General features: G+C 45.5%; 1 non-coding gene across 1 annotated transcript; it reads left to right on the forward strand.

Moving 5' to 3' along the window:
• The first annotated feature begins 6311 nt into the window (after positions 1–6311).
• On the forward strand, positions 6312–6384 carry Trnat-ggu (transfer RNA threonine (anticodon GGU)). Its single transcript has one exon. It is a non-coding gene; the product is annotated as a tRNA-Thr (tRNA).
• The last annotated feature ends 3008 nt before the right edge of the window (positions 6385–9392 follow it).

The following is a 9392-nucleotide window of genomic DNA, read 5'->3' on the forward strand; positions in this document are numbered from 1 at the left end:
TATAGAAGCTTCTTTGGTGCATTAAAGCGAAGCACTACCCGTTTCCCGAAGGGTGACGTTGCCTCGTTTTCTCTATTCTAATGGATACATAATGATTAGCATTTGAAGATGATCGTTGTGGATAGCAGTGATGACCTCCTGCAAGCGCCGACCACGTGCTCTGACAAAACCTTCGCACACATGAGCAGTTGAAGGAAGCCATAGGTGACCCTCACCCGCACAGGAGTCAGGAATTTGTTGACCACAGCGGGTGCAGTTCACGGTTTCTTGAACACCTGTAAGGTTCAGGGAAATGGGTTATCGTCACATAACGCACAAGCGAGACTGAACAACAACAACAACAATAAACGGTGACGATGAGATAGGGTGGGGTGTCTCACCGCAGAGGTGCGCGGTACCCTACCCCATTGCACGTGGCACTTGATGTGAAGATGATGAAGGAAGGTTCTCCATGCCACCGAGGCAATATCGTACGAAATGTGTGATAGTACATAAAATGAAGACGTCGGGTTTTGCGAATCCGTAAAATTTTAAGATCCAGGACCAGGCGAGAGAAAGTTCGGGCCCAGGGAATGAGTACTGCACGGCACTGACCCCCTGCTCCAGACACACAGGCTTAGCTCCTGGTGCAAGCAACCGTCGTGTCTTTTTTGCTTCATCAGGGCCCTTCAAGAGGTCCGGGCCCCAGACTCCACCTTCGCCTGAACCCCCCTCTCGCTGGCCCTGTCTAGGATGGGTGCGTAAGTTGCGGGCTGAACTCATCATCGTTGCTGGCGACGCACGGGGCGCTGGTAAGACTACTGCCGGTATGAGCTCGCTCTTTGGAAGTTTGTTGTATTTGTCTCACTTCAGTATGTATATAAACTGTTAGATAAGGACTGCTAGGCAAGCCCGTGATGCAGTCCCCCCACACAAAAAATCATTTTTACATGGAACACACATACAACATACAGAAGTCCTGTGTACTGTCGCTGCTGTACATTTCGTCTGTGTTGCATGGAATGCAGCCTACATTAGAGCACGAGCTCCATTGTCGCTTTGTTCGTTTGGTGGAACGAAAACAGAAAAAAATTTCCGATCCACACTTGACTTCCTGGTATCCACTTCCGCTCCATCTTGATTTCCGGTCGTTCACCTCTGGTCTATACTTGACTTCATGTTCAACTCTTTCAATTATTATATATCTAAGTCAATTTAATGAACCTTTAATTAGCATCAACCAATTTCAATTGCCCTTTAATCACAGAAGGTAAGCGCAGGTTACCTGAGGTAATCTTGAATTTAATGCACTTCTTTTTACTAGGTTAATTACTCTCAATTTTTCTTTAATTGACGTTAATTCGCTTTAATTACCTGCGATTACCTTGGGTAATCTTTATTTCATTTAAGTGCTCTTAACTCTTAATTACCTTCAACTACTTCAATCTCAAATCATTTATCTCCATTTAAATTTACCCTCTTAGGCCCCCTTAACCTACCTTCCTCCCCTACCTACCTTTGCTCCGGTGAGGCTAAACCATCTCATTCACAGACACACATGCATACAGCTTTTTCCATTTTGACACTCCTAATGCTAACTCATTAAAATGGAGAATGTGGCGTTCATGAAGAGAGTCGGCTACTCCAGCTGAATGAAATATCCAGTGAAGTAAAGAAAATGATAGTTAAAAGTTTAAAAGAAAACAGCGGTCGCGTGTCAGATGCGTCACATGTTTGTCACAGTGAGCTCAACGTCACAAGACATCCAACACTTTAGTGTCTGTATAAAAACTGCGCGAACGCCTGCAGGGCTTGGAACTGTTTGATCGTGGGCCAAACACCCAGGACCTTCACTGCATCAAAATGACGACTGTCCAGTCGTGCTACAAGGTGGCCTGGAGTTGCTGCCGCCAATACTGAGGTGAAACAACGTGGCAAACTTCCTCTGTAACGGCAGCGGTAGACTAACTGCGAGCTCTGAGTCAACCTGGTAGAGAAGGGAGAACCTGACCTAACCAGAGAACCATTGTTACTTATCCAGTTGTGATAAAGAAAGAAAAATGTGCGTGTCGGTTGGCGACGAAGTGAAACATGTGCTTACGCACAGAACGTGCAAACAGCATAGATTGAGAAGTTACCGTGTGCAAAATGTAACTAAGTTAATAACGAAGTTCTTGATCCTCAAATGTAACTCGCAGTTACTGAGTTACTTAAAAAAAGAACGAGTTACTTCCAGGTCACTTCGGACACAAAATAGCATTACGCAGGTGCAGCGCGCGTGAGCAGTTGAGTTAGACCTTGAGTTGGCTGTGGAGGAGTGCAAAACGCTTATGTCGTTTTCGTTCCAACCAATAGACCTCTCCCTGTTTGTAAACGAATGACGTCATAGTGTTCGACAGCGCCACAAATTTGGTAGAATTGAACTACGCTCGAAGCTAGAGGTGAAGGTCGCGCCCAAAAGTCACGGTCTTGAGGGGATTACGATATGGTCCCTTAAAGGGACCATATGGATCTCTTGATGGATCTCTCGACGGATGTCTTCATCCGTTGGATCTCTTGACGTGGAATCGGACCGAGGGTAGGATAGGGTAGGACGTCAAGAGATTCAACGGGTCAAGAGATCCATCGAGTCAAAAGATCCACCGATGGATCTCGTGACCCGTTGGATCTCTTGACTCGTCTGAGGGTTCGCCAGGCTTGGATCTTTTGACCCCTTTGTGTTGCGTCGTTAACTCTCACATCGCTAAGCAGAAATTGCTCGTATCGAAATACGAGGTACTCGTTTTAATGGGGGTATAAATAGAATACAAATGCAGGTGGCAAATCAACATCTCATTTTTATTGACTTAGTTACTTACTTTGTAACGCATAGCGCAGTCGAAGAAAAGCAGACAGTTCTCTTATGGCATTTGTGTTAAAAACAGGTGATGCATCGTAAGATCAACCTGTTTGTAACACAGGATTGATAGGAGTGCTCTCTCTCTTCTTCTTTTGTTTTTTTTTCAGCGCTTCGTGTTAGAGATTATTTCTACAGTTAGCGTGGGGGGGATATATTTATTAGACGAAAAGGAAAAAAAACGGGGGAAAGGTCAGCAAAACGGGACGTCGGCTTGCTATTCCGGAAATAACTAAATAAATAAAATTAAGAAATAAGAAATAAACAAAAAGACAAGAAAAGAAATTAGGAAATAAATGATAAACTAACAAAGGATAAAACAAGGATGAGGTAGATTAAAGACAAAGATTAAAAAAAAGATGACTAACAAGCGGTGAAAGAAGCGTGGGTTACGTACACTCACATTGGGTGGGCCGGCTGCTGTTTCAAACACGTTGATTATTCAAACACTTCTCGTATCACAGCAGGCTCGCAGTCGAAGAGCCAAGTCCCTGTTGTGAACACACGTTCTACATGGCGGAACCGTCTGATCATGGACTCTCTCAGAGTACGAAAGATAGCTTCATATGCCCGACCATCTTTTTTTTGTGCGTGTGCATGTGTGTTTCTGTATCAAGTTTTCCCTTAATTTTTCCCGCCGTCCACAAAAGGACAAAGGCAAAGCACCTTGCGGCTGTGCCCATTATTATTGGTAACGAACTTCAGTTCTGGCATAACGTGGGAACGGCTGCGCCAGTCGCAAAAGTACAAAGACGACTCTGAGTCCAGCAGTATACCCTGAATTTTGGGGTTGAGGTCAATGAACGTGACAGGTCAATGTTGATTGGAAAGCACAGCCAGACAGTATTTTCCCGCACGGTCAGTAAAAGAATACAATAACGTGACAGGGGTGGGGGGCAATGAAAAGAACGCGACAGGGATAAGTTTTAAGCCCTGCGGCCTACGATTCTTTGTAAGTTGAGCTCAATATTCTTGGTAACAAGCATCCGTTCTAGCGTGTTAGCATAGCGTGTTACGGCAGGGGCAATGGACATAAATGTGCAAAGGCAAAAGGGGGACTCGCCGCCGTATCCTACAGCACAACCACAGGATTTTCTCGCTAATTTTTTTTTTTGTGCGTGTGCGTGTGTGGTAAGATGAGAGAAGACACCGAAAAGTCTTCACTGTTACCGGGCATATTACTTCCTAACTTAATACTACGTACAGCTAGCGTAATCGTTCTGCAATGAACATGGTAAAGGATAGACTTTCTTTTTTGTCGGGAATCCTGACCAGAATGACGCTTTGACTGGTTGAATCTCTTGACACGCCTGTCACCTGATCGGTTGGATCTCATGGCTGGATGGATCTCTTGACCGGGTTGGAACTCTTGACGCTTTGGACCTTTTGACTCGCCTGTCACGCGACAGGTTGGATCTCCTGACTCGATGGATCTCTTGACTCGTTGTATCTCTTGACCGGAAGCGCCTCGGTCCTACTTTTCTTTCAATGGGAGGCAGCGAACAAGTGCCCGTTCGTGGAACCCAGCCCTCTCCTTCAGATTTGTTTCGGTTTCAGTCTGTCTACCAATGTCATGATGACGTTTCTCTGGTAGAAGTCTATTCGAACGGCAATGGCAGCGGTTCTTACTTCCTGAATAAAATACTGTCATTGATTGAATAACACGTTCTATGGAAAAAATGCCATGAAGGAACCGGAGAGAAAGCAAGAAAATATGTGGACGTGAGTGAAAAGCGAGTTAAAAGTAACTTGGAACTTGACTTAAGTTACTTTGGCAAAGTTACCTGAAAAAGGAACGAGTTTCTCTGAAGGTTACCACGGCGCAAAAGTACCGAGTTAAGTTACAAGTTACAAAAAAAAAGGAACTTAGTTACAGTAACGAGTTACCTCGAACTCTGGCAAACAGATGGGAGAGTTAAAGTAATGGAGTCCAATATCTAGCTCAAAACTTTCAACCGAGTGAGTCTAAAAGGTCGCAATCGCTGGGGTCGCAATTCAGCGTGTCATAGAATGTCCATACGCCCCGTTGTATGTAGAAAATCTTCAAGTGCCCTCAGCGCCTTGTCGGACTACGAATGACTTAACAGTTCCGCGATGTCGAAGGCTCAGGAGTCCACACAAGACGGGCTCGCCGCTAAAACTCCTGAAGCATCAACGTATTTCCTACAGCTGAGAAGTCCTCTTCAACACCACACTCACTACAGGTCGGAGTGTCTTCGCTTCCTCAGTTTGAAGAGAAGACATGCGCTGTACGGTACATGAGCTGTAGCCTATGTAGGACAGTCGTTGTTTCTCGCGTGAAGGAAGGTGGTACTCGAAAGCGTAATTCTGTGTTGACATTGTACAGAAGCGAATCCCCAGCAGATCCTGTTAGTCTGGGGCTGCTGTGCGTTTGTTGCTTGAGCTCGTTCAGCATTCGCTCGGCGTTACTCTAGGTGAAATAAATGGGCATCAGTTGGACAAGCTAGAGTTGAAGATCCCTGCGTGCAGCAACGTGCGCAGTCTCGTTGCCTGCAATGCCACAGCGACTATGATCTTCTACATTTGGATGTCATGACCTTCTAAAACTGCAACATGGTATGTGTGCAAGACATCCTGTGCTGCTGATGCCAGGGATCCCGTAGTAAACATGGAAGCAAGAGTACGTACTGCATCGCTATAGAAGATCCAGTCAGCAACTGAAGGCAGGGAGTTGGTAAAACTTGGCGGAAAACATGAGTTTTAAGTGAAAAGTAAGTATACAAGCTTGTTGCTTTAATTATATTAAATGTACAAAATGCTTATTTGGTTTGATTGTCAAATGGGGCATGAGCTATAATTCTGATAGAACGTTTCTGTGTTAGAAAAAGACCTACAAGTATGAAAGATGAAAGTCACTGAAAAGGTTAGCCAGCTGTAGGGATCGAACCCACATCTTCTGGATTACCGGTCCAGGGCTCTACCAATTGAGCTAAGCTAACACGCCTCTCCAGCGAGTTTCGGGGTGCGTCATCTGAAGGGACGACAAACCAGCCACTCACTCTCACTCACCCTCCTTTCACTCTTACATTTTTTGCTCACTCATACAAACATTCATACGACGGAGATTGACGCAAGCGGCACCTGTTGACCAAGAGGGAAACTGGTGTTCTGAGGCTGGAACAACATAGAAGGGACAGATACAAACAAAGCCTCAAATGCCTAAGAAATCAACGATGAAAGATGAAAGTCACTGAAAAGGTTAGCCAGCTGTAGGGATCGAACCCACGTTTCATGTTCCAGCCTCAGAACGCCAGTTTCTCTCTTGTTCAACAGGTGCCGCTTGCGTCAATTTCCGTCGTATGAATGTTTGTATGAGTGAGCAAAAAATGTAAGAGTGAAAGGAGGGTGAGTGAGAGTGAGTGGCTGGTTTGTCGTCCCTTCAGATGACGCACCCCGAAAGTCGCTGGAGAGGCGTGTTAGCTTAGCTCAATTGGTAGAGCTCTGGACCGGTAATCCAGAAGATGTGGGTTCGATCCCTACAGCTGGCTAACCTTTTCAGTGACTTCATCTTTCATCATTGATTTCTTAGGCATTTGAGGCTTTGTTTGTATCTGTCCCTTCTATGTTGTCCCAGCCTCAGAACACCAGTTTGTCTCTTGACCTACAAGTAATTCACATAGGTCCTGTATAAAACTATATAGGATGATACAAAATCGTATAAGACCCTTATAGTTATGTAGGAACCTATATAACTTCCGATTAGGCCATTATGGCATTCTATACGAGCCCATGGAGTTATCCTATGTCGACCAATTACGAGTCCTGAAGGCCCGGAACAAGTAAGAATGTGCAGCCACACATATCAGTCCTCCGAAAAGTAATATAAAATTGTTACTGCCTAAAATAACTGATGTTGCATTCATTTTTGGAACATGCATACAAGTCGATTATTGGTCGACCAAACAACAACAACAAATAGGTAATGATGATGTAGTGGGATGTTTCGCCGCTGAGATAACATCGTATCCCATTGATTGAGGGGGGAGATGATGGTGAATGATTATGAAAGTTCAGAGCTCACGCAGGAGCCCTGTTGCTGCTAAGAAGGTGATAAGGGCTTGAATTGAGCTCACAGTTGATGCGCGGGATTGACCGAGGCCCAAGTATTTGAGGAAGACAAGTGAGGGTGTCAGTGGCTTCAAGTGGGCACTGGAGGACGCGTCGCTCAAAAATACTTACGCTCGTGAAATACTTCTTACAGTCGATGAGAATGTACTGGACAGTACTTTTAGTATTACAGTAAGAGCATGGCATTGTGTCACTATAACACAGCTTGTGCGAGAGTATGGGGTGAATGCGACGTTCAAACGAAGTCGACGGACGATAGACGTAATATGGTCCGATGACAGGTTGACGGTATTATGAAGGACAGTGTGGGATCTACTCGGTGGAGGGGGGATCCCTCCGGAATGTCTTGACGGGTGGCCTTTGCTGACGCAAGCGCCGACAGGAAGACGTCAATTCCCTTTTGGAAATATGATGGAGATCTTATGTCGACGGCGGTCGGCTTCTGCAGCTATTAAATTTGTGTCTTCATTACCAGGTATACCGATCAGGCCCGGGATCCAGGGCAAAACCAGTCGGTGTTCTTGTTCGTGTAGTCGCTTGTAAAGTTGCAGTATGTCGGTACCCAAGCAGCATACAATATTGGACCCATATTGGCTGGTCATTGGCGATATGGGTCCAAAATGGGACCCGTTTCGCCAAGATTTTCCCCATATTGGCTGAAAATGTGCAATATGGGCCCCATATTGCCCAGTTTCAGCCAATATGGGGAAAATCCTGGCAAAATGGGCCCCATATTGCCCACTTTGAGCCAATATTGGGAAAATCTTGGGAATATGGGCCCCATATTGCACGCGTACACCCCATATTGACTGAACAGGGTGCGTAGCCGTGTTGCACAAATGCCCAAGCAGCACGGAAAGATTGAACGTTGAAGCGTGTGAAACACCCAATTCACTACATCGTTACATTCAACAACTTCCCGCAGATGATACACATTGTTCGAAACAGTCAACGTACTTGGCATTCCCAACGTAAAGTTCGCTAGAATTCGACACCTCAACATTCCACGTCTTGAAAGCCGCCGCCATCTTCCTTCGCGATGCCAATGCCAATCGGTCGAGCCGACTGAGAGCAAGCGAGTTGTTTGAGCGTAATCACGCGTCCTACAACTAATGCGCATGCGCGACAGCCCGAACGGACGTTTCATAGGGCTAAAATGTCGCTGGGTGCTGTAATGATAACGAAATTGCGGCAGGTCAAGTAAAAAGCACAATGTTTCATAGGAAGGGATTGCTAGTTAGGTGATTTCAAGTTGCTGCAAGCAGTGTGAATTGCTCTGGCGTATGTCCGTCACCGGCACGAAAGTGTTCGCTCCTTTGTAGTCTCGGATCGGGTTGGAAATTTTTAGTTCAACGAATATTGTGATCCGAATGAAGGCTTCTGAGGGATCTTTGGCATTGGCAGTTCCGTGGGACTGCTTCTGGCCTTCAGCAACGCGAGCGTAGTTCTTCGTTCTTCTTGGGCAAAGCCGTGTTTTTATTTATTTATTTATTTATTTATTTTTGCGATCATGTGAAACGTGGATCAATTAGAGCCGCAAAAATAAAAAAGTAAAAATCAGAAAAAAGTATTATCAGTGTTGACTAATATACAGAAAAATGCTTTATTACTACACAGACTCCCCGTTGCTGTTATTACAGAAATATTTGCAATATTGGAGCAAAATGGGCTTGCCAATATGGAGCCTGGTTGCATTCCCCATATTGGTCCAATATTGGCAATCTTGGCAACCCATATGGGTCCAATATTGGACCAATATTGGCGTGCTGCTTGGGTAGCGATTGAGACCAAGGAGCCCCGAGTGGCCCTGCTTGCAATACGCTTTAGGGCTGCTTTAGAATCAGTATAGATCACCCAGGAGGGGGTTGAAAGTGACACTCCAATAGCTTTTTCATGAAAAAGAGAATAGCGTAGAGCTCCGCACAGATGGATGACGTGCGGTGCGAAAACTTATACCCGCAAGACAGAGACTCCTGTGGTACGACGAAAGCGGAGGATGAACCTTTTTGAGTGGAAAACCCGGCGGTGAAGACAGCAGAGTGACTTGTGTTACCGCGTCCATCATTTCTAGTGTCACTTGCCTAAAATGGAAGCTGGAACTTGGTTGTCGAGACATTTGGAAATTTCAGGCCTGCGTCGGCACTTTGGACACATTCAAAGTCCTGTAACTCTCGGCCCGTTTTGCCGGATAGAGACCAAAATTTAGGTCTGGACGGGTCTGGAATAGCTCACTGTTCAATTCACAACACCCTTTTAGGTGTGATAAGGGAGTAACCAGGGTGTATCTCCGTGCTTACTCCCTTTTTACACCCGCACCGGAAGAACTGCTCTGTCTGGTGGGTGTGAAATGGGTGTGATAGCTATGTGGAGACATTTTTGGTAGCAGTTTTGCACTCATAGGTGTGAAAAGGGTGTAAACAAGCAAAAC

Source organism: Ornithodoros turicata, chromosome 9 (genome assembly GCF_037126465.1).
Source record: "Ornithodoros turicata isolate Travis chromosome 9, ASM3712646v1, whole genome shotgun sequence".
Classification (NCBI taxonomy): Eukaryota; Metazoa; Arthropoda; class Arachnida; order Ixodida; family Argasidae; genus Ornithodoros; species Ornithodoros turicata.